Here is a 24,934-nt window from a genome sequence, read left to right as displayed (position 1 = left end):
TTCATAAGCTTCTTCACTTGCCACGGCGGCTTGCACAAGGGCTTCATATTCATCCTCATCAAGAGTCTCGATGTCGCCATTCTCCATAGTGATCATGACCTTGGTGTTCTTGCACTCAAACGATTTGTGACCTTGGGTGCCACACTTGAAGCAAGTGACACTAGAGGGTCCCGTGGATGCCTTAGAGGAGGCGGTGGAGGAGACCGTTTGCTTCATTCGACTTTGGATAGTCGGCTTCTTGGAAGGTGTAGAGGATGCGTCGGCCTTGGCACTTGTAGCATAAGGAGTTGATGTAGTATGAGGAGTCGATGTAGCGAGCTTGGAGGAGAAATAGGACTTGGCCTTGGAGTACTTGATGTCCTCAATCACTTGGCGCTCGGCCTTCGATGCTTGGTGGACTAGCTCAACCATGTTGGAGTAAGGTTGGAACTCGACAATCCTCTTGATGGGATAAGTAAGGCCATTGAAGAAGCGAGCAATGGTTTGCTCCTCGGATTCTTGGATGTTGGCTCGCATCATAGTGAGCTCCATCTCCTTGTAGAACTCCTCAACGGTTTTGGTGCCTTGCTTCAAGTTTTGGAGCTTGTTGAAGAGGTCTTTCATGTAGTGCTTTGGGACAAAGCGAGCATGCATCTCCTTTTTCATATCTTCCCAAGTGTCAATTGGAGGTTCACCCTTCTCTTCTCGGGAGAGTGAGGACTTGCTCCCACCAAGTGTTGGCGTAGTCTTCAAACTCGAGTGATGCCATAGCCACTTTCTTGGCACCGGAGTAGTTGTGGATGCGGAAGATCTTGTCCACCTTGAGTGCCCATGAGAGGTAAGCTTCAAGGCGTCGTCTTCACCTTTGAACTTGGGCATGTTGAACTTGAGCTTGCCATACATGTTCTCTTCATCCTCCAAGTTTCTTCTACGAGGAGGGGCGCCGTCAACTCTTGCGGCTAGAGGTGGAATAGGAGGTCTTCTACGGCCAACCATAGCATTGGGTTGGTGGTGGAGTTGAACACTTGCTTCACTTGGTTCACGGTGAGGATGTGGTTGAAGATCTTGTCGCGGTTGAGGACGATGCTCAATGTTGGGTCTCTCATCTTGATCATGGTGAGGCTCTCCTCGGCCACGTTGGTCATGGTGAGGGTGGCGACGAAGATCTCGCCGAGGTGGATCTTGAGGATCTTGGTCTTGGGGATGGCCATCACGCCCATGGTGAGCATGGCGATCCGCTTGGTGACGATCTTGTTGAAGGCCTTGAGCTTGTGGAGGACGCTCATGCGGACGAGCATGGCGATGTATTTCTCCACGCCTAGAGTTGGAGCGGGAGTCTTCATGACGAGCATGTGAGCGATGAGGTCGATGATGGTCTTCACGCCTTGAGGAGGAGCTTGGGGACGAAAGGCCACCATGAGAGTAATGGTCTTCATGCCTTGAGGAAGAGCTTGATGAAGAGGAAGTAGAGCGGTGTCGACGATGGCGACCCAAGTTGGTGATGGCGCGCTCGAGGCTATCCATGCGCCGCTCCATGTTGGCATCATTGGCCGCCATTTGGCCATTCAAGTTGTCCGTAGCTTCACGAAGAAGGGCCAAGTCTTGGTTGACGGTGGAGAAGTTGTGAGCCACCTCATTGTATTGCTCATCGATGCGCGTCTCGAAGAGAGAGAGTTGCTCCTTGAACTCTTGTCGTTGCGTCCATAGGTTGTGTTGAGTAGCCAACCTCTCGGTGTTGCGAAGGATCTCTTCATCCCTATTGGTATCTCCGGTCCTATCCATGATGCAAAGACAAGAACTATGTTGTGTATGTTAGTGGAAGGAGACTACCTCGTACCCTTACCAAGGTAAGATAGTATTGAGGCAATCCACCAAACCGAAAGCAAGATCAAGTGTATCGGGGACACACGCAAAACCACACGCAAAAGCTAGCAAATATGGTGTTAGGCGAGTGTAGTGGAAAGCCAAAAGACAAATCCAAGATCGAGTATGTTGTCAAAAGTGGGTGAGGTCCAAAAATCCAAATGTCAATGTGAAGATCACTATAAACACGGAAAAAGATGTGGAACACACACACGAGATAAACGGGGTTAGTGCAACCAAAAGTGAGCGGAAAAGTGTATGTATAAGTGCTCGGTGTCACACTAACACAAGGAGAGCCAAAGCTTTGGTTGCAAAGGAAGAGACAACAAGATTCACACGTGGCCTCTCTTCTCCTATCTCTCTTTGCTTAAAAGCTTTTTCTCTTTTGTATATGGCGGCACTTGCACTCGTTTGTATCTTTGGTGGCACGTGGACACTTTGTATGTATGGGCGTATGGATGTATGGATGTATGGATGTATGGTGCTACTCGCACTCTTTTTGTGTTTTTGGGGCTTTTTGACGCACTATGTTAGCGTTAGCCTCGCTTTTGCTATCTTGCCACACGAGTGTTTGCTTGGGTGCCTTACTCAACGCGACACACACACCTCACAATGCGGGGCCACGTGCAATGTCTCGCAACACTAAACAAGCAATGCTCGATGGGATAGATCGCAAAAGGAAGAGGGGTTACAAGGTGACCTGCAAGTTATACCTGCGATGATGGTGTTGGTGGTGGTGGTGGTGGTGGAGATCGCCGGAAGTCGAGGTCGAAGGAGGACGCGAGGAGGCGTCCGGTCTGGGGTCCGGTTGGACCGGCTCCTGGACCGGCCTGTCCGGTTGCCGCCCGGTCGACCGGGTTTTGTGCTGGCCCGTCCGCCTCAGGGCCCGGTTGACCGGGGCCGAAACCGGGTTTCGCGGGATGAAGCTTTCTCTCTCCTGTTCTTCACGAAAACCAAGCCAAATCGACCAAATCGAAGGGAAACGATGGAATTGGAGGCTACAAGTTGGGGAAATAGTAGATCAAGCACAATAACACCAGATCCACGGACCAAAACCACTTAAAACGCAACCAAATCACAGATCGGTCAAGAGGCAATTTAGGGCTATTTTTGGGGATTTTTTGGAAAATTTTCTAGGGACGAAATCGGGTGGGTGGGAGGTCAAATCCGCGGTAACCAAGAGCTGCTGATACCATATGATGAGGTCTAAGACCCCGTGTGTGGCCCGATCTCGCGGATTGACTTCGAAACCAAGGGGGAAGATGGGAAAACGCGAGGAACACGAAGAACGCGATGAACACGAGGAACTCCGAGACTCACGCACACACACAACCCGATACACCCGATGCTTACCTCCGTGGCTCGATGGACCACGCCAATAGAATCTCCGAGGAAGAGACACGCGGTAGAATTCCCCGGGGAGAGATTGGAGTTGGAGAGGAAGAACTTGGTGAGGGAGAGAGAGTAGCTTGTACTAGAATCTCACTCAACAAGTTCAAAGTCAACAACTAAGGTGCCTTGATTACAGAGGGATGATACCCAAGGGAGACTAAGCTCAAAGGTAGGTTTGAGTTCAAAACAAGTCTAAAGAGCTAATGAGGGGTCCCAGCTACTTATATAGTCATACATGGCCAGCAAGGGCGAACAGGTACGCGAATGGATAAGTTAAGGCAGTTTGGTGGGGCATTCTCGTCAGGTCCGGTTTGGGGCCGGTCTGACCGGGCCTGGGACCGGGCCGTCCGGTCATGGGTCCGTCGATCGGCGCAAACCGGGAAACTGCGAAGTTTCCGGTCGTCGTCCGGTACGAGGGAGCTGGCCCGGTTTGCGCCCGGTCGACCGGGCCTATGACCGGGGCGTCCGGTTGTAGGTCCGGTCTGACCGGGTCCTGGACCGGCCAGCGTCCGTCTCTTCCTTGGAGCGCTTCGTGCGACGTTGGCTTTGGCTTCATGATCATCTCCATGTCCAGTTGCTTCTCTCCTTCCCTTGACCTTGGCGTCTCCTCCTCTCCGTGGTCTTGACGCGCCTTGTACCTAATGACACATAGCACGTCGGCATGAGGTAGCAATCCATCCAAAGGGGTACCAAGATCAAGGGTGGTGAGGAGCGAGTTCACCTCATCATGAAGAGCTTTGACTCGGGCTCGTGTCATCGGTCCACTTGGGGGACTTGTTGGTCTTGGTGTAGCAACGTCGGTGACCGGGGCTACATCAAACCTTCAGCCTGGGAACTGCACAGGGCTTGGGCCGTACATTCACCTCATATCACATCATTTCACATTCTACGGAGGCAGCCTCGGCATAACACCTATGATGCTTGTTCAGAGGGAACCCATACTAAGATGCATAAACTTCCAGTTAAGCCCTACCCATAATCAGGTATTGTGGGGGTACTAACTAATTGGAAAGGTATCGCATCCAAACCAACATCAGTTTTTATCAAGTTCCCCATGTCATTCAGGTCATATTCACCTTCAAAGATCTTTCACTAGAATGACTCATCATTCCAAAGTTTTCAAATTCACTTCAATTCACAAGTTCCTATCTAGAGTAGTCAATTTTAATTGTTAGCACTAGCAACTAATCATGAGGGGTGCTATCTAGCTTGTCCAACTTTGATGCTAACTTTACTACTCTTGTAACACTCTATACTTAGACCAAAGTTAACTATAAAAGTAACCTTTGATAAATAAAGTAAAAGCTTGAGGGGTAAAAACTTGGGATAGGATCATTGCACATAAAGTAAATGTGAGGTTGCCTTGCTCAAATAGAGCTTTGCACTTGCAAGAATATTAGCTTTCCTTGGTTGGTGTACTATTCAAAGTGGTCTTCCTCTTCCTGGAAGTAGACCTCCTCCTCTTGGTACTCCTCGGTACTAGCATCTAAAAACGAATACGAGATAACAATCACCAAACAAGGTTCAAGAGCTACACTAAGCACACCATGGCTTCACACAAACTATTCTAGTACACATCACATATTAGTTGAAGTGGTTTTCTTTCTTTAAGAAAAATAGTTTCCTCTCATTACATATATAGATTAGAGTTTCCATTTAGTTCTTTGAGGAAATAATTTCCTCTCATTGAATCTTGTTAAGATTTAATTTCCTCAAGCGAGTAATGTATGAACTCATGTTGACCAAGGTCAACCATTCATAATCCTCATTTGGGAAATGATTTAAATGAGGTAGAATACCTCATACCATTTAACAATACCGCTTATGATTTAACATTACCAAGTAATTCAATGTGAGAGTAATTAGACCAAGGTCACAACCTCATATGAAGTTACTAGGGACAAGATTTAAATGAGAGTAAACCCCTCATAAGATTTAAATAATAGTTTTGGACAATATCGTTTGACTATAATAGCTATATAGTCCTTTATTTCAACTAGGCCATGATCACACAAAGTAACCATGCCATATTTTTACATAATCAATTAGAGTATGTGAAATGTGATCTATGAGAGTTGAAATCAACTCAATAGCATTTTTGGTTGATTTTTAAATAATGTTTGAATTTGCAAAAGTCCCTGACTTGTTATTTTTGTCACATTAATTCTACAAAGAATCTCATGCTGAGACCAGTGTAGTTGTGTAGATATTTTTACTAGCTTTCCAAATATATGAAATTCACAAAATTTGGCTGAGCCAAACTAATTCTATTCAATTTTGAAAACAGGGCCAGTAAGGTTTTTGATTTAACTCAAATTCGAATTTTGAACTCAATGTGCCTGGCGGGAAATGTTACTGGGCCTATTTCATTTAAACGGCGCAAAGGACAGCCCACCACGCATCAACGATGCGCGGGCTGCCTGACGGGTGGGCTCCACCCGTCAGCCTCTCTTTATAATGCGAAAAGGTACGGGGGCTGTGGGGCGTTGGATTAGAACAAGATCTAACGGCGCTCGTGCGTCGTCGTCGCCGGCGAGAAGAACTCACTGGCGCGGCGAGGCTAGGGGATCAGAGGGGGCATCGTGGCTCCAACGATGGTTGGCAGTGTGCTCGAGGAAGGTGTAGACGATGGTGAACTCCCTGGTACCGGCGGCGTCTCCAACGGTGGCCGAATTCGACGGCGAGCTTCTGCGGCGGAGCACGGCAGTGGTGTTGCAATTGGCGAGCTACGGCGGCTAATGTCGATGGGCTAGTGGCTGAGGAGGTCGAGGGAGGTGAGGTGAGTGCGGCGGTGTGAAGAATTCGACGAGGAGGGGTCTCCTTTTATAGGCGCGGAAGGGTGCCGTGGTGCTGCGGCAAGGTCGACCACGGCGCGGGCTCTCCGGTGAGCTAGCAAGCTAGGCAAGGGCGGCGTCCTGTTCAGCATGTCCAGGCGGTCCTCTAGGCGGCCCTAGCTAGGCTAGGCGGTGCCTAACGCGGTCAGGGGCAGGTGGTGTACTGCGCGGCCGTGGCGGGATGCGGTCGTCGTCTCCGGCGGCGGCGGGCGCTGGTCGGTGTCGTGAGCGTGTCTGGCGCGTTCGCGGTGGCACGGCGATGCTCAACGTGGAAAAAAGGGGGCCAGGGGTGGAGCAAGGGGGCGAGGCGACGCGTGGCCGTGGCGCGCGCCGGCAGACACGCGATGGCGTGACCATGCCGCTCCTATCGTGCCAGGGCGTCGCGGGTGCGTGCTGGTCTGGCCTCTGTCGTCCACCGTTCGACAAATGGCGCATATGAGCATGCTCAGGGGACCAAGAGGGTTCAGTGGGACATGGTTGCTAGGGTTAGAGGTGAGAGAGGGGAGAGTGTGCATGTTGACATGGGAGGTGGCCGGCATGGCTAGGGTTTGGCCATGTCTAGCCCTCCATTTAGGGTTGCTATGCAGGGGTTAGGGTTAGAGGTGACCATGGGACAGGGTGGAGGCAAGTGGTGGACAAGGGTTGGCCAACACTATTTATAATAGTGTTTTTGATTTGAATTGGAATTGAATTTCCAAGTTTTTGTCAAATTTGTCTTATGCAATTTAATTTGAAAATTGTGAGAGGGATGGATTGGACTTGCTTCAGATGATCCACATCACACATTGGTGGTGGTATTTAAAAATAAAAAGAATTGAGAAATTTCAAATTGGGTAAGAACTAGAATCTGTTAAAAAGTCCCAACTTTGCTTGAGCATAACTTTTGATCCAAGATGAATTTGTACTGGTGGTCTTTACCCAAGTTGTTCACCTTGATGTGTACTTGGATGAGGTGCGAAGAGTTGGAATGGTTTGGTTTGAAAATCTCTAAATACAGAGGCTCAAAGTAGTGACTAGATTAAAGTTGACATATTTGACCATTAGTGCATGTGAGCACAATTTGATTTCAAATTTGATTTTATTTGAGTTTGTTTGATTCCAAAAGTGTTAATAAGTGTTTAGTAACATAATACCACTAATGGTGCAAGTAAAAATGGTCTTGGTTAAAGATTTGCAAAAATGGCATAAACCATATGTGAGGGTTTTGGGATTTTTTCCATTTTATTTCTTTTATTTTTCTTTGATTTGATTTGTGATCTTCTCATGATCAAGTTAGGGTTTTGGATTGTAGTTCATAAGCACACAAGTAATCATCATGGCAATCTCACAAAAAATGCACACATCCTATGCATGGTACTATATGCAATTCAAAGTTTTTGTTGGTTCCAAATTTTGAGTATTTGAAATTCTTCTTCTTCATTGATTTGAAATTTGGGATGTTACAGTGAACCAGGTGATTATTGATCAGCATGAACCTATGTTGCTTGGTTCTTTAATTGCATCCATATGTTGTATCTGCTGTCACTAATTGTTATTCTTTTCGTGCCAGCACATATCCAACCCATCAACATCAGGCCCTGGTATGCAGCTTCATCCAAACATCATTGTGTCTAATTGATGCTTATAATCGGGTGCTGGGTTTTTTTTTGGTTTTGTCTGAATATTTCTGTACCCTAGGATTAAATGAAACTAAAAGCTGATAATTTCTATGATTAAACAATTTACCTTAGTTGTTCGAGTCGGCTTGCTTCTATGCAATTCAACCATCAATCTAATGGTTACATATTTTTCTCATACATGTAAAGAAGCGCCCCTCACCGAGTTAGAGAAGGCCAAGGCTAGGACAATGATGTGGAACAACCGTGTCTTTCAGGCCCTGGGTATTCCCGCCGTAGTGTCAATGATTAGGAAGTCACATGGTGGTCGAGGTGGAGGTGGTTCCACACTTTCAAATGATGAGTCATCTGCCATAACAGAAGGCGAGAGCTCAGATTATCATCCGAGCAATGACCAATTGGTTGACCAGGAGGATGGGGTGGTTGATGGGAGTATAGGGGAACACATTGAGAAGGTGCATTCTGCTTATCATCTTTGGAGTGATGGCATTACTTGTATCTGTTTTCTTATTTCTATTTTTCTATAACCTATGATGTAATGCCATTTTGTTTTGCTATTTTTGCGAGGCATTGAAGGATCCCAAGAGTAGAAAGAAAAAGGCTTCTGTTAGAAAGACAAGCCCAGGGAGGAGGAGTAAGAGGTTGCAAAAGGAAAAAAGTTCAATGCCTCCTGGTAGAGTGTTTGCTGATGCTCCAGGATGGAGAAAGAGGCATCTGGAACCTGTTGCCGAGGCTCCTTCCAAAAGAGTCACCAGGAGGACATCAAGTGAAGCGTCTGCGACCAACAATGAAGATAATCCACCCCGCAACAATCGCAGTAGCTCACCGCAGATTGATGAAAGGATCGATGAAGGAAGCACTGTTCGCAGGGACACAGGTCCTACTGCATCTGATGTCATGGTCCATCAGCACTTTGATTCTGATGGTTTTCTTGATCCTGAGGATGATGAAGGCAAGTTTTTGTTGGATAGCTGTCCACACTATCTACTGCCTTTTTTGTTTATCTTTATAAACTCTTTTGGATGTGTGCTGCTTTCTGACATGATCTTTGTATGTATGCTATTCAGGTGGAACCACTGCTGCAGGTGGCCGTCAAAGGAAGGGCACCGGGCTGGCGCAGATTTTGCAAGGGGATGGGAGTCAAGCTTACCATTGAGATTCCTCGAGGGCTGAAACTATCAACACCCGGATTTTTAAGTCCAGATGCCTGTTATGCCATACATCGCAATCCCAGGAATATTGTTGTTGCGAGACATAACAGTTGAATATTATAAGTCATCATTCATTACATACCAAAGTCGTCTTGCAAATTCAGATCACATGATCCATATTACACAAATAGTTGATCTATTGATCAACAGACACAAAGTTCGTAGTTTCATAGCGGAAGCGTAAAGTAGAAGGGAGTCTTGAGTCCACAGGCCAACGTCTGACGTCAGAAGATTCCCTAGTTGTCGTAGACATCTTGGTTGCCATCATCTTGATAGTTCTGCTCTTCTTCATAGTCTGGCCATTGGAATAGCCAGGGACAAGGCCGTGAGTACTTTAAAGTACTCGCAAACTAATACTAATGTAAGTACTAACAATTCTAGTAAGGGGGGTGCTAAGCTCAAGTTTATTTTGCATAAAGCTAATTTTAGTTCACAAGTATTTGAGAAAAGACTTATTCAAGTGCAAACTAACTCAAGTGGGAACATTATTGTCATTCCCACAATTCAAGTGGTGATTCAAAAATCAAGTCACCATTCACCATTCATTTCACCAACATTTTCAAAAATCTGACACCGGAAATAGTATGGCCTTTCCAACCGTCCGTAACCGTGGACGCGGCTATTCGAATAGATTGACACTCTGCAGAGGTTGCACACTTGTGCCACAACATTTGATTTCATCCGTCGGGATTACCCCGAATCATCGTAACACAATACGCGGATCATCAACCATAACCTTTGATGTAGCCCCGGTCACCGACGTCGCTACACCAAGACCAACAAGTCCCCCAAGTGGACCGATGACACGAGCCCGAGTCAAAGCACTACATGATGAGGTGAACTCGCTCCTCACCACCCTTGATCTTGGTACACCTTTGGATGGATTGCTACCTCATGCCGACGTGTTATATGTCATTAGGTACAAGGAGCATCAAGGTCACCAAGAGGAGGATACGCCATGGTCAAAGGGAGGAGAGGAGCAGCTGGACAAGAAGATGGACATGAAGATGGACATGGAGCTGGACAGGAAGTCGCCCGAAGAGCGCAAGGAAGAGAAGACGGACGGCCGGCCCAGAACCCGGTCGACCGGCTCCCTGACCGGACCACCCGGTCCACAGCCCGGTCTGACCGGCCTCCTCGACGGACCGCCCGGTCAAGAACCGGGATTTGCGCTCGTGACATCCGGCGCCATCCAGGGACTTGGAGCCTCGTCCGGTCGCCGCCGGTCCCAGGCCCGGTCTGAAACCGGACCGCCCGGTCCACGAGCCCGGTCGGCCAGGCCTCGACTGCCCGCCCGGTCACGAGCCCGGTCTGACCGGCCTCCCGACCGCCTGCACGACTTAAGTTATATTTTCGGCCCGAACTTACCTTTTCGGCCCATGACGCCTTGTAAGACTATAAATACCCCCAGACGCCCTTTAGCTCTTTAGACTTGTTTTGAACTCAAACCTAAATTTGAGCTTAGTCTCCCTTGGGTATCATCCCTCTGTAATCAAGGCACCTTGGTTGTTGATTTGGAACTTGTTGAGTGAGATTCTAGTACAAGATACTCTCTCTCCCTCACCAAGCTCTTCTTCTCCAATCCCAATCTCTCCCCGGGGAATTCTACCGCGTGTCTCTTCCTCGGAGATTCTATTGGCGTGGTCCATCGAGCCACGGAGGTAAACATCGGGTGTATCGGGGTGTGTGTGTGCGTGAGTCTCGGAGTTCCTCGTGTTCATCGCCGTGTTCTTCGTGTTCCTCGCGTTTTCCCATCTTCCCCCTTGGTTTCGAAGTCAATCCGCGAGATCGGGCCACACACGGGGTCTTAGACCTCATCATATGGTATCAGCAGCTCTTGGTTACCGCGGATTTGACCTCCCACCCACCCGATTTCGTTCCTAGAAATTTTCCAAAAAATCCCCAAAAAAAAAATAGCCCTAAATTGCCTCTTGACCGATCTGTGATTTGGTTGCGTTTTGAGTGGTTTTGGTCCTTGGATCTGGTGTTGTTGTGCTTGATCTACTATTTCCCCAACTTTTAGCCTCCAATTCCATCGTTTCCCCTCGATTTGGTCGATTTGGTTTGGTTTTCGTGAAGAACAGGAGAGAGAAAGTTCATCCCGCGAAATCCGGTTGAGCAGCCGGTCAACCGGGCCCACAACCGGCCGAGCCGGCCCAGCACCCGGTCAACCGGGCGGCAAACCGGGCAAGCCGGTCCAGAACCCGGTCCAACCGGGCCTCCGACCGGGCGACGCAACGCCCCCTTCGACCTCGACATCCGGCGATCTCCACCACCACCACCACCACCACCACCACCACCATCGCAGGTATAACTTGCAGGTCACCTTGTAACCCCTCTTCCTTTTGCGATCTATCCCATCGAGCATTGCTTGTTTAGTGTTGCGAGACATTGCACGTGGCCCCGCATTGTGAGGTGTGTGTGTCGCGTTGAGTTAGGCACCCAAGCAAACACTCGTGTGGCAAGATAGCAAAAGCGAGGCTAACGCTAACATAGTGCGTCAAAAAGCCCCAAAAACACAAAAAGAGTGCGAGTAGCACCATACATCCATACATCCATACATCCATACGCCCATATACACAAAAGTGTCCACGTGCCACCAAAGATACAAACGAGTGCAAGTGCCGCCATATACAAAAGAGAAAAAGCTTTTAAGCAAAGAGAGATAGGAGAAGAGAGGCCACGTGTGAATCTTGTTGTCTCTTCCTTTGCAACCAAAGCTTTGGCTCTCCTTGTGTTAGTGTGACACCGAGCACTTATACATACACTTTTCCGCTCACTTTTGGTTGCACTAACCCCGCTTATCTCGTGTGTGTGTTCCACAACTTTTTCCGTGTTTATAGTGATCTTCACATTGACATTTGGATTTTTGGACTTTACCCACTTTTAACAACATACTCGATCTTGGATTTGTCTTTTGGCTTTCCACAACACTCGCCTAACACCATATTTGCTAGCTTTTGCGTGTGGTTTTGCGTGTGTCCCCGATACACTTGATCTTGCTTTCGGTTTGGTGGATTGCCTCAATACTATCTTACCTTGGTAAGGGTACGAGGTAGTCTCCTTCCACTAACATACACAACATAGTTCTTGTCTTTGCATCATGGATAGGACCGGAGATACCAATAGGGATGAAGAGATCCTTCGCAACACCGAGAGGTTGGCTACTCAACACAACCTATGGACGCAACGACAAGAGTTCAAGGAGCAACTCTCCCTCTTCGAGACGCGCATCGATGAGCAATACGATGAAGTGGCTCACAACTTCTCCACCGTGAACCACGACTTGGCCCTTCTTCGTGAAGCTACGGACAACTTGAATGGCCAAATAGCGGCCAATGATGCCAACATGGAGCGGCGCATGGATAGCCTCGAGCGCGCCATCACCAACTTGGGTCGCCATCGTCGACACCGCTCTACTTCCTCTTCATCAAGCTCTTCCTCAAGGCATGAAGACCATTACTCTCATGGTGGCCTTTCATCCCCAAGCTCTTCTTCAAGGCGTGAAGACCATCATCGACCTCATCGCTCACATGCTCGTCATGAAGACTCCCGCTCCAACTCTAGGCGTGGAGAAATACATCGCCATGCTCGTCCACATGAGCGTCCTCCACAAGCTCAAGACCTTCAACAAGATCGTCACCAAGCGGATCGCCATGCCCACCATGGACGTGATGGCCATCCCCAAGACCAAGATCCTCAAGATCCACCTCGGCGAGATCTTCGTCGCCACCCTCACCATGACCAACGTGGACGAGGAGAGCCTCACCATGATCAAGATGAGAGACCCAACATTGAGCATCGTCCTCAACCGCGACAAGATCTTCAACCACATCCTCACCGTGAACCAAGTGAAGCAAGTGTTCAACTCCACCACCAACCCAATGCTATGGTTGGGCGTAGAAGACCTCCTATTCCACCTCTAGCCGCAAGAGTTGACGGCGCCCCTCCTCGTAGAAGAAACTTGGAGGATGAAGAGAACATGTATGGCAAGCTCAAGTTCAACATGCCCAAGTTCAAAGGTGAAGACGACGCCGAAGCTTACCTCTCATGGGCACTCAAGGTGGACAAGATCTTCCGCATCCACAACTACTCCGGTGCCAAGAAAGTGGCTATGGCATCACTCGAGTTTGAAGACTACGCCAACACTTGGTGGGAGCAAGTCCTCACTCTCCGAGAAGAGAAGGGTGAACCTCCAATTGACACTTGGGAAGATATGAAGAAGGAGATGCATGCTCGCTTTGTCCCAAAGCACTACATGAAAGACCTCTTCAACAAGCTCCAAAAATTGAAGCAAGGCACCAAAACCGTTGAGGAGTTCTACAAGGAGATGGAGCTCACTATGATGCGAGCCAACATCCAAGAATCCGAGGAGCAAACCATTGCTCGTTTCTTCAATGGCCTTACTTATCCCATCAAGAGGATTGTCGAGTTCCAACCTTACTCCAACATGGTTGAGCTAGTCCACCAAGCATCGAAGGCCGAGCGCCAAGTGATTGAGGACATCAAGTACTCCAAGGCCAAGTCCTATTTCTCCTCCAAGCTCGCTACATCGACTCCTCCTACTTCATCAACCCCTTATGCTACAAGTGCTAAGGCCGACGCATCCTCTACACCTTCCAAGAAACCGACTATCCAAAGTCGCATGAAGCAAACGGTCTCCTCCACCGCCTCCTCTAAGGCATCCACGGGACCCTCTAGTGTCACTTGCTTCAAGTGTGGCACCCAAGGTCACAAATCGTTTGAGTGCAAGAACACCAAGGTCATGATCACTATGGAGAATGGTGACATCGAGACTCTTGATGAGGATGAATATGAAGCCCTTGTGCAAGCCGCCGTGGCAAGTGAAGAAGCTTATGAGCAAGAAAGTGGAGAAGATCCTCTCTTATGTGAACATGACCCAAGTCCCTCACTTGTGGTCACAAGGGTGCTAACCACACAACCTCATGATATGGAAGAACAACGGTGCAACATCTTCCAAACCCGTGCCGGAATTGGTGGCAAGTCTATCAAGGTCATCATCGATGGTGGAAGTTGCCATAACCTTGCGAGCACCGAGTTGTGTGAGAAGCTCCACCTCACTCTCCGCAAGCATCCTCACCCCTACCATATCCAATGGTTGAGTGACAAGGGCAACGTCAAGATACAACATACCGTCACCGTCAACTTCAAGATCGGCCCTTATGAGGACACCATCGAGTGTGACGTGGTACCCATGACGGTGTGCCACATGTTGCTTGGCCGCCCTTGGCAATATGACAAGAAGGCTATACATGATGGACTCTCCAACACATACACCTTCAAGGTCAACGACAAGAAGTTCGAGTTGCGCCCGATGACTCCTAGCCAAATCATCGCGGATAATGCGAAGGCTTTAGCGAGGGCACAACTCCGCACCCACCATAGTGAGATGAGAGGAGAGGGAGCGACCCACCACAAAGAGAGTGAGCGCCACAAGCCATATATGAGTGAGTCCAAGAGTGTCCTTCTAGCCACCAAGAGTGAGTGGAGAGAGCTCCAAGAGAACCCATCCACCATATTGCACTATGTGCTCATATGCAAGGGACCCGTCGGAGACTAACGACTTAACCAACATTCCTCCGTCTTTGTTGTCTCTTTTGCAGGAATTTCAAGACGTCTTCCCGACGAGCTCCCTCATGGACTACCACCACTCCGCGGCATAGAACACCGCATCGACCTCATACCCGGCGCTCCGCTTCCAAACCGTGCCGCCTACCGCACCAACCCCGAAGAGACCAAGGAGATCAACCGCCAAATTCAAGATCTCCTCGCAAAAGGGTACGTCCGAGAAAGCCTTAGCCCTTGTGCGGTTCCCGTGATTCTTGTGCCTAAACCGGATGAGACGCAACGGATGTGTATGGATTGTCGCCCCATCAATGCCATTACCGTCCGTTACCGCCATCCCATTCCGCGTTTAGATGACATGCTTGATGAACTTAGTGGTGCCACAATTTTCTCCAAAGTCGATTTGCGTAGTGGTTACCATCAAATCCGCATGGCTATTGGTGATGAATGGAAAACGGCATTCAAGACCAAACTTGGTCTCTATGAATGGCTCGTTATGCCTTTTGGTCTTTCCAATGCACCATCTACTTTCATGCGCCTCATGAATCACATCTTGCGTCCTCTCATTGGCAAGAGCGTGGTTGTCTACTTCGATGATATTCTTATTTATAGCAAAAACCTCGAGGACCATGTGCAACATGTGAGAGAAGTCTTGTGCATCTTGCGCCATGAAAAGCTTTATGCTAACCTCCCCAAGTGCACATTTGCTCAAAACAAATTGGTTTTTCTTGGTTTTGTGGTTTCCGCTAATGGGATTGAAGTTGATTCTTCCAAGGTGGAGGCCATCCATAATTGGCCTACCCCTACAAATGTTGGCCAAGTCCGAAGCTTCCATGGACTTGCCGGGTTTTACCGCCGCTTTGTCAAAGACTTTAGCACCATTGCGTGTCCTTTGAATGAACTTACCAAAAAGAATGTTCCATTTGTTTGGGGCAAGGCCCAACAAAATGCTTTTGATGAGTTGAAGAAACGCCTTACCGAAGCTCCACTTCTTGTTCTTCCAAATTTTGCAAAAACTTTTGAGATTGAGTGTGACGCAAGTGGGCTTGGTATTGGTGGTGTTCTTATGCAAGAGGGCAAACCTGTGGCATACTATAGTGAGAAGTTAGATGGCGCACGCCTCAACTATCCTATATATGACAAGGAGCTCTACGCTTTGGTTCGTGTTCTTGAAGTTTGGCAACACTATCTTTGGCCAAAAGAGTTTATCATTCATTCCGACCACGAGTCCTTGAAATATTTGAAAAGCCAACACAACTTGAACAAACGACATGCAAAATGGGTCGAGTTCATTGAGTCCTTCCCATATGTGATCAAATACAAGAAGGGCAAGGACAATGTTGTGGCGGATGCTCTTTCCCGCAAAAACACCCTTTTGCTAACTCGTTTGGATTTTCATGTTTTGGGACTTGAAGAGATCAAAGAACTCTATCCTTCCGATTCTTTCTTTGCTCCCATTTTTGAGAAGTGCTCCGTTGAGCGAGGAGTGGATGATTTCTATTTGCATGATGGCTATTTGTTCAAAGCCAACAAGATTTGCATTCCCGCGTCTTCGCTTCGAAAATTGCTTTTGCAAGAGTCTCATGGAGGAGGTCTTATGGGCCACTTTGGCCGTGACAAGACATATGCCATGCTCTCAACCCACTACTATTGGCCAAAGATGAAGCGAGATGTGGAGCGCCTTTGCCGTCGGTGCACAACATGCTTACAAGCTAAGTCTACCTCCAACCCTTATGGTCTTTACATGCCGTTGCCTATTCCTTATGCACCATGGACCGATATTAGCATGGATTTCGTTCTAGGCTTGCCTCGCACTAAGCATGGTCATGATTCCATATTTGTTGTAGTGGATAGATTCTCTAAGATGGCTCATTTCATACCTTGCCATAAGAGCGACGATGCTTCACACATTGCTTCATTGTTTTTCAGGAAATCGTTCGCCTACATGGAGTACCACAAAGCATTGTGTCGGATCGAGACGTCAAGTTCATGAGTTATCTTTGGAAGTCGATCATGGCGAAGTTTGGAGTCAAGCTCTTGTTCTCATCATCATCGCACCCGCAAACGGACGGCCAAACGGAAGTGGTCAATCGAAGCCTCTCCACCCTCCTACGGGTCCTCGTGAAGAAAAACTTGAGGTCATGGGAGGAGTGCCTTCCCACGCCGAGTTCGCCTACAACCGCGCCAAGCACAAGACTACATCAAGGAGCCCCTTCATGGTCGTCTATGGCTTCGAACCTTACACGGCACTCGACATACTTCCGCTTCCTCTCCACGAGCGCATCAACATGGACTTCGACAAGCGCCGCCGCCGTCAAGAAACTACATGAAGAGACAAGGGCAACCATACAAGAACATGTTCTTCGTCAAGCCAACCGCCTCAACGCTAAGAAGAAGGCAAGGATATTCGAAGAAGGAGACCTCGTTTGGATCCACCTCCGAAAGGAAAGGTTCCCTCATGAGCGCAACTCCAAGCTCAAGCCAAGAGGAGATGGCCCCTTCAAGGTCCTCAAGCGCATCAACGACAACGCTTACGTCATCGACATACCAACATCCAAGTACTTGGTGAGCAACACGTTCAACGTCTCGGACTTGTCACCCTATCATGGAGATGAGGAGGTGCAAGAGTCGAGGACGACTCTTTCCCAAGGGGGGGGGAGATGATGTAGCCCCGGTCACCGACGTCGCTACACCAAGACCAACAAGTCCCCCAAGTGGACCGATGACACGAGCCCGAGTCAAAGCACTACATGATGAGGTGAACTCGCTCCTCACCACCCTTGATCTTGGTACACCTTTGGATGGATTGCTACCTCATGCCGACGTGTTATGTGTCATTAGGTACAAGGAGCATCAAGGTCACCAAGAGGAGGATACGCCATGGTCAAAGGGAGGAGTGGAGCATATGGACAAGAAGATGGACATGAAGATGGACATGGAGCTGGACAGAAGTCGCCCGAAGAGCGCAAGGAAGAGAAGACGGACGGCCGGCCCCGAACCCGGTCGACCGGCTCCCTCGACCGGACCACCCGGTCCACAGCCCGGCCTGACCGGCCTCTGACCGGACCGCCCCGGCCAAGAACCGGATTTGCGCTCGTGACATCCGGCGCCATCCAGGGGACTTGGAGCCTCGTCCGTCGCCGCCCGGTCCCAGGCTCCGGTGCGAAACCGGACCGCCGGTCCACAGGCCTTGCCGATCTGCCCCCTCGACCGGCCCGCCCGGTCACAGTTCCCGGCCCGACCGGCCTCCTGACCGGCCTGCACGACTTAAGTTATATTTTCGGCCCGAACTTACCTTTTCGGCCCATGACGCCTTGTAAGACTATAAATACCCCCAGGACGCCCCTTTAGCTCTTTAGACTTGTTTTGAACTCAAACCTAAATTTGAGCTTAGTCTCCCTTGGGTATCATCCCTCTGTAATCAAGGCACCTTGGTTGTTGATTTGGAACTTGTTGAGTGAGATTCTAGTACAAGATACTCTCTCTCCCTCACCAAGCTCTTCTTCTCCAATCCCAATCTCTCCCCGGGGAATTCTACCGCGTGTCTCTTCCTCGGAGATTCTATTGGCGTGGTCCATCGAGCCACGGAGGTAAACATCGGGTGTATCGGGGTGTGTGTGTGCGTGAGTCTCGGAGTTCCTCGTGTTCATCGCCGTGTTCTTCGTGTTCCTCGCGTTTTCCCATCTTCCCCCTTGGTTTCGAAGTCAATCCGCGAGATCGGGCCACACACGGGGTCTTAGACCTCATCAACCTTTCACTTACAAATCCTAGTATGAGCACCTCTCCCCATGAGCTTGGCCTCCCAGTGAAGACCAACTGTCAACCTGGGAACTGCACAGGGCTTGGCCGTACAATTCACCTCAATTCACATCATTTCCCAACAACGGAGGCAGCCTCAAGCGTAACCCCTATGACGTGTGTTCAGAGGGAACCCATACTAAGATGCATAAACTTCCAGTTAAGCCCTACCCATAATCAGGTATTGTGGGGGTACTCAATATTGGAAAGGTATCGCATTCAAACCAATATCATGTTTTATCAAAAATCACCATCTTCTATTTGTCATATTCACCTTCAAAAAAATCATTCAATGGAATGCTTCATCATCCCAAGGTTTCAAAATTTCAGTTCAAATCACATTGTTCCCATCTAGAGTAGTCAAGTTTTATTCATTAGCACAAGCTCTAAATCATGAGGGGTGCTATCTTGCTTTGCTTGATTGAGACTACCTTTACTACTCTAGTAAACTTCTTTACTTTGACCAAAGTTAACTATAAAAGTAACTTCTTGAGAAAACAAGTAAAAACTTGTAAGGTATAAACTTGGGATAGGCTTATGTAAGAAAAGATAAGATTCATGGTGCCTTGCCCCAAAGGGCTTTGCACTTTGCAAGAATATTAGCTTGCATTGGTGTTAGCTTGCCTTGGTTGTTGAGGTGGTCAAAGTGCTCTTCTTCTTCTGGGTAGAATCCTTCCTCTTCTTGGTATTCTCCGGCACTAGCATCTATATACGAATACAAGGATACAATCACCAAACAATACTTAAGTATCCTTAATCTTTACTATTAAATTGGAGTTGGTCGTTTGACACTCAACGCGTTTGATGGTCGTCATTCGGAGCATCCTGTCCATCCAATATAATCTCACGGTCTCCGTTTTGTCGGATCTAATTTCATAGCAATCATGGTATACTCAATCACATTATTAATTAATTAGGAAAGATATATTTTCTTTCCCCGTAAAAATATCAGACATTCCAAACGCTCATGGTAATTATGTTCTCAATCAATCACGGTACAAAGATCGGAAACATTTTCAAGCCCTCTGCATTTATTTTCGTCAACTCACAATCTGTCTATATTGCATTAAATCAATCTTTACTTGCCTCCTCCCTTGTACTACCAAATATGCTACTCCGTACCATATCTAGCTTAAAAAATACTACCGAACAAAATCTCTATACTATTATATACGAATTGGAATTATCTGAAGGTTCAAAAACTCACCTTGATCTCACGGCAATCAATCACGTATCAATCATCATCAATCACATTCCGGTAATTAACGGTGGCAATCAACCCGCAGACGCTGGCCTCCTCCTTCTCTTTGCTCTCTCCCATTCTCTCCTTGAAACCAAGGCAACACCGCCGCCCCTCACCACGAGTCCCACCTTCCCATCCCCATAGTCCCTGCACCTATCTGCATCGACCACGGAAAATACCGCATCTGACAGCCCTCCACTTCTCCATTGCAGTTGTCTCTGCTGTAGATCCAAAAGGTTAAGGGTGAGGCCGGAGTGGTCGACGCTGGTCTTTTTCCGAGACGTGGTTTTGCCTTTCGCTTGCGCAAGAAGGTGATCGGCACCTCCACCGCCGGGGACATATTTCGAGCGCGAAGTCGGGAACGAGCTGAAGAAGCAGATCGATAGACATGGTGGCGGGGTACCACACCACCATCACCCGCTGCCCCCTCACGCCACTGCCTCTCGCGACGTCCAGGTTGTAGCCGTACACGAGCCTATGTTTTCTCTGTTTGTTGGTTCACCTCCGACCTCTCTGCCTTGACACCCAGGTCACCCCCTTTCAATGGTATCTTGATTATGACAGTGAGAGCATGCCGATCCAGCATCTACGCCAACCATATCTTACATTTGTTGGCCTTCTTTGTGTCTATGGGAGTGTGCATGTTATATGTTACTGAAACAATAAACTGGAATCGCTGCTGGATTTTCAATTGACACAAATTCTATTCATTGAGGTGAGTTTTGCATAGCTTTTGCAATCGAATATGTCTCTGCCTGAAGTCCTGTCAGTATATCATATATCTTACCTTTTAGTTTTGCTGGAGGTTTCCCCAAGCTTATGCATATTATATTAATGTATGTACATGACTGGGTTGCATAGGCTTGGCAGCTACTTGCTGTGGTAACTAAATTGAGCAACATGCCAACTTTGTTATAACTGAATTACATACATTCAGACCTTTTCATGGCTATATAGGACTACTATCAGTTAATTGTTGTCTCTGCTAGGTTGGGTTTCCCATCTCTACTACTGTTAGACTTTCTTTCGAGCAAATATTCTGCTGAATCTGCATGGACACACAATATAGTCAAGAGCTAACTTTAAAGTTCCATGTTGAATTTTGTTCTCTCAGTCCGCATATGCATACATTTAATTCTTGACGCTGCTGTTTTTCTTACGAATTTTCTGATGCAACCTGACTAATTTATAGTAAGATAGTCTTTGCTCTTTGATACAGATTTTGCAACTATTATAAGAAGAAATCAATGCTATGTTCGTGAAGTCCGTTTCACAACAAGGATGTGTTAAGTCAGTGCGAAGTTAATTTTATACATGGATCCTTTAGCATATTTTCTCATATGCGTGTTGTAGTAAAATAGGATTCGGCTTGGCACCATTCCCTTTGACTGCTAACAGCAGATGTCTGCAGTAACTATCAAGTTTGATCTATAAAAGCTTGCTCTGTTTTTCAATCAGTATAAAACCTCAAAAATAATAATGGCAGAAGGTAATGCCAAATATGATGTGGTCTCTATTAGTAGAATGGAAAATATGGTCTTCAGGTTCTGGTCTCATTAAATTTATTTCAGAATGTGGCATGGTACTGCTCCCAAGTACACTGGTACCTTTGTAAGCAGCTTGATAGAGAGAGAATTTATACCAATGTATGAAATACATAATTTGTTGCTCAGTGGGCTTCTTACCTTCAAATTTTAAGAAACCGGAGTTGGCAATGGAAGTTGAGATGCTTAATTATGTGTTTGGTAAGATGCCACAGCTTGGTAAGTTGGTTGTACCGTGTTAATTATGTTTGCTTCTTCACTCTGAAGGATTATCATGTTCTTAGTTGATGTGAGAAAAAAAAGTATGACTTAAGCTTTATTAGAACCTAAATTAATATTGTTACTGGACAGGCGTTTCAGAGATTATATTTTGAGAGCATCTTGATTATAAGTTATTAGAATGCTTCAGTTGCAGTATTGGTTTGCGGGTGATTTGGGGAAGCCAGACTAAATACAATCATGGTGAAAATAAGTATCAGCCCAAAAAATCTATGGAGCTGATTTGTGAGTTCATAAAGTCACTGGATTTATGTAGGTCTGAGTCAGTGGTAAATGAAAGTATTATTCCAAAGTGGGGCTTCTGGGTGGTTGAAGATAAATATTGATATATGGTGCTATCTGCGTTCTGAATGCAAGAGCAGAATTTGTTAGAAATGAAGTTGTTGAAGATAAATACTCAATCCAGCGGAAAGCGAAAGGTATGATCATGTGTGTGACCCTTTTACAGCAGAGATGCTTGCATGATGCATTATTGCTGGCTTTCTCTAAGGGCTGGTCTCATGCTCAGTTGGAGACAGATTGTCAAACAATCCTGAAGGTATGGATGGCAAGAAGGAGCAACATTCATGTTGCTCCCAGCTCGTTATAGAGATGAAATCTTTAGTCTCAATTTTCCAAGCCTTTTCTATTAGTTTTGTAAAAGAGAGAAGCGAATAATGCGGCACATGCTTCTGGCCGTGCAACTCTCTTTATAGATATTCCTATAGTCCTTTTAAGTTATAAAGCGTCCTTTATCGAAAAAGATTTTCATGTAGTCTCTTGACCCATGAATTTATAGCTGAGGTTGTTCGGTCAAACAATACATCGTTGATTGAATAGATGCCAATGGACCATATCTCAAACAAAATGTTTTGGAATGTGTATTTTGATTCTATGATAAGTCGATGTAAACGGAGAAAGGGTTAAAAAAAGTGCCCTCAGATTTCTGGTCCTAACTTCATATGGAACAAAAGTGTTGCGTTGGAGTATCTTTGAAGAATTTCTTTAAGATGGAAATTGTGACACCACTGCACCGATCACAAGAAACAAAACTGTGAATGCCTTATACGCACGAAAGTGGAAGTACTATGTTGATGTGACTTACATATCCAACATACTATGATGTAACTAAGTTTATTTATCATTGCGAGTAATATAGAATATTATTTATCCATGTCTTCCTATGATTGTATAGTATAATCATGTGTCCCTTAACCCGTTGTGTATCCTAATAAAACCAAGATGCAATGGATACTATTTCACTGAACCGATTTCACATTAGTTGTCGTCGATTTGAATTTGGATGGACATAATATCTCTTGATACTTTTTGTGTGAAACACAGTACACCAAAAGCTCACAAATACGTACATACACTCACCCCTATGAACGCACGCACACCCTACCCTTATGAGCCCATCCAGAGACTGAGTTGGGAAACTGATCAGGCGGGTCTTGAGATTGACAGTCACCAACTGACCATAGATGCCTCGCTGTCGACAGAAATGTTGCCTCCTACTGAAGAATATTTTATCTTTTTGTGAGACAGCAACGCGTTAAACCTAGGATTTGATCCTTGGTGAGTTGGGATTCCATTGCACTCATAACGATCCAACCATGGGTTGTTCTCATATGTCTAGATACCTCTAAATAAGGCTAATATGGAATGGTGGGAGTATTATTTAGTTCCTCAAAGAATAAAAAGGGGTAATGACCAATTTCGTGGGCAAAAAAGTACAAGTTATATCAATGGTGTCACTATTTCACATAATACACACTAAAACCTAGGTTAGACCGTAGCAATGCACGGGCATTCAACTAGTTAGCCTTAATGGCTCACTCCAAATGATCTAGCATCATTACTTAACATTGCTACTTAAAATTAATCTAGGGTTTCTTACTTAGTGTTAGAGAATAACTTCTCTCCTTATATATGTAAATGATAGTCTCCATATAGTTTTTGAGGAATAATTTCCTCTCATTGAATCTTCTTAAGATTTAATTTCCTCAAACAATTATACATGAAATTATGTTGACATAAGTCAACCATTCATCATCATCATTTGGGGAATTGATTTAAATGAGGTAGAATACCTCATACCATTTAATAATGCCTATTACGATTTAAATTCACCAAGAATTTCATTTGAGAGTATTTGACCAGGGGTCAATACTTCATATGAAAGTATTTGGGACAAGATTTAAATGAAGTGAAACACTTCATATAATTTACATAATAGTTTTGGACAATATCAACTAACTAGAATAGCCATATAGTCCTTTAATTAAACTAGGGCATGATCATGCAAAATGACCACATCATTTTCTTGCATAAACAATTAGTGTAAGTCAAATGTGAGCTATTGGAGTTGGAATTAACTTAATATCTTATTTTGGTTGATTTTTAATAATTATTTGAATATGGAAAAGTCCCTGTCTTCATCTTTTTATCAGATTAATTCTACAACAAAACGTGAGATGGGACCAGTGGCACATTGTAGATCTTTTTCATAGTTTCTAACAATATAAAATTTGTTAAATTTGGCCAAGCCAAACAGATTCTTTTGAATTTCAAAGTGGGGTTCAGTATTGAAATTATTTGAATTGAATTAAACTGGTTTTGAATTATTGGGCTGGCGGGAAAGCAACTTGGGCCGAAACGCGGGGAAAAGAATTGGGCTGGCCCAGTAACACGTCGATGCGCCACGGGCCAACTGACATGGTGCGACCTAGTGGTCAGCGACCTCATCAACCCGAAGAGGTACCTTTCACTCTGGGCCGTGCGATTGGAGCAGGATCCAACGGCTGGTGGTCGTCGTCATCGATGCGAGGAGCTTGCTGGAGCGGCGGAGGTAGGGGGTCGGCGGCGAGCAGGGACTCCGGCGAGCGGCGGTGTTGACGCGGGGCGAGGTTGTCGTCGACGGCGAGTGCGCTGGTACCAGTGGCTACTCCGATGGTGGCCGAAATCGACGGCGGCGATCTCAGTACCTCCACGGGCTCCGGCGACTAAATTGGACGGCTCTGGTGGCTAATCGAGGTAGGGAAGAGGTTGAGGAGGATCAGAGAGAGGACGGGAGCTTGTTGGTGTGAAGAAATCAAGCGCGGGGGCTCTCCTTTTATAGGGTGGAGAGGTGGCCGAGGTTCTGCGGCGAGGGTGACAGTGGCACGGCGACTCCGGCGACGGAAGGGTGTCGGCGAGGTCAGCGCTAGGTAGGCTGCATCCAGGCGGTGCTAGGGAGCTTGATGGCGAGGTGGGGGACGGGCTGCTGAGCGAGCGCGACGACGAGTCCTAGCGGCACGGGCGCGGAAGAAACGGTGAACTGGTCGTCGGCGACGGCGCTCGCTTGAGCAAAGGGGCGTGTCTGGCGGGATCCTGGTACGATGGCGAAGCTCAACGTGGTGCATGGGGGTCCAGGGGAGGCGTAGCTTGTCGGGGCGGCAGGTGGCCTGTGGGTGCCCGTGGTGTGCGCGCTGCGACGTCCACGGCATGCCTGGCCGCCATGGGCGCGAGTTGGTCTGGTGCTTGCTCGCTTCCTCCTCGACCACTGGCGATGCTAGATGATGTAGGGAGGCATGGTGGTGAGCTGGGGCACCAGGGCCAGGATGGGAGA

The sequence above is a fragment of the Lolium perenne genome, chromosome 4 (assembly GCF_019359855.2).
Source record: "Lolium perenne isolate Kyuss_39 chromosome 4, Kyuss_2.0, whole genome shotgun sequence".
In the NCBI taxonomy this organism is placed as follows: domain Eukaryota; kingdom Viridiplantae; phylum Streptophyta; class Magnoliopsida; order Poales; family Poaceae; genus Lolium; species Lolium perenne.
The sequence above is the reverse complement of the archived record's forward strand: the minus strand, read 5'-3'. Positions refer to the sequence as shown.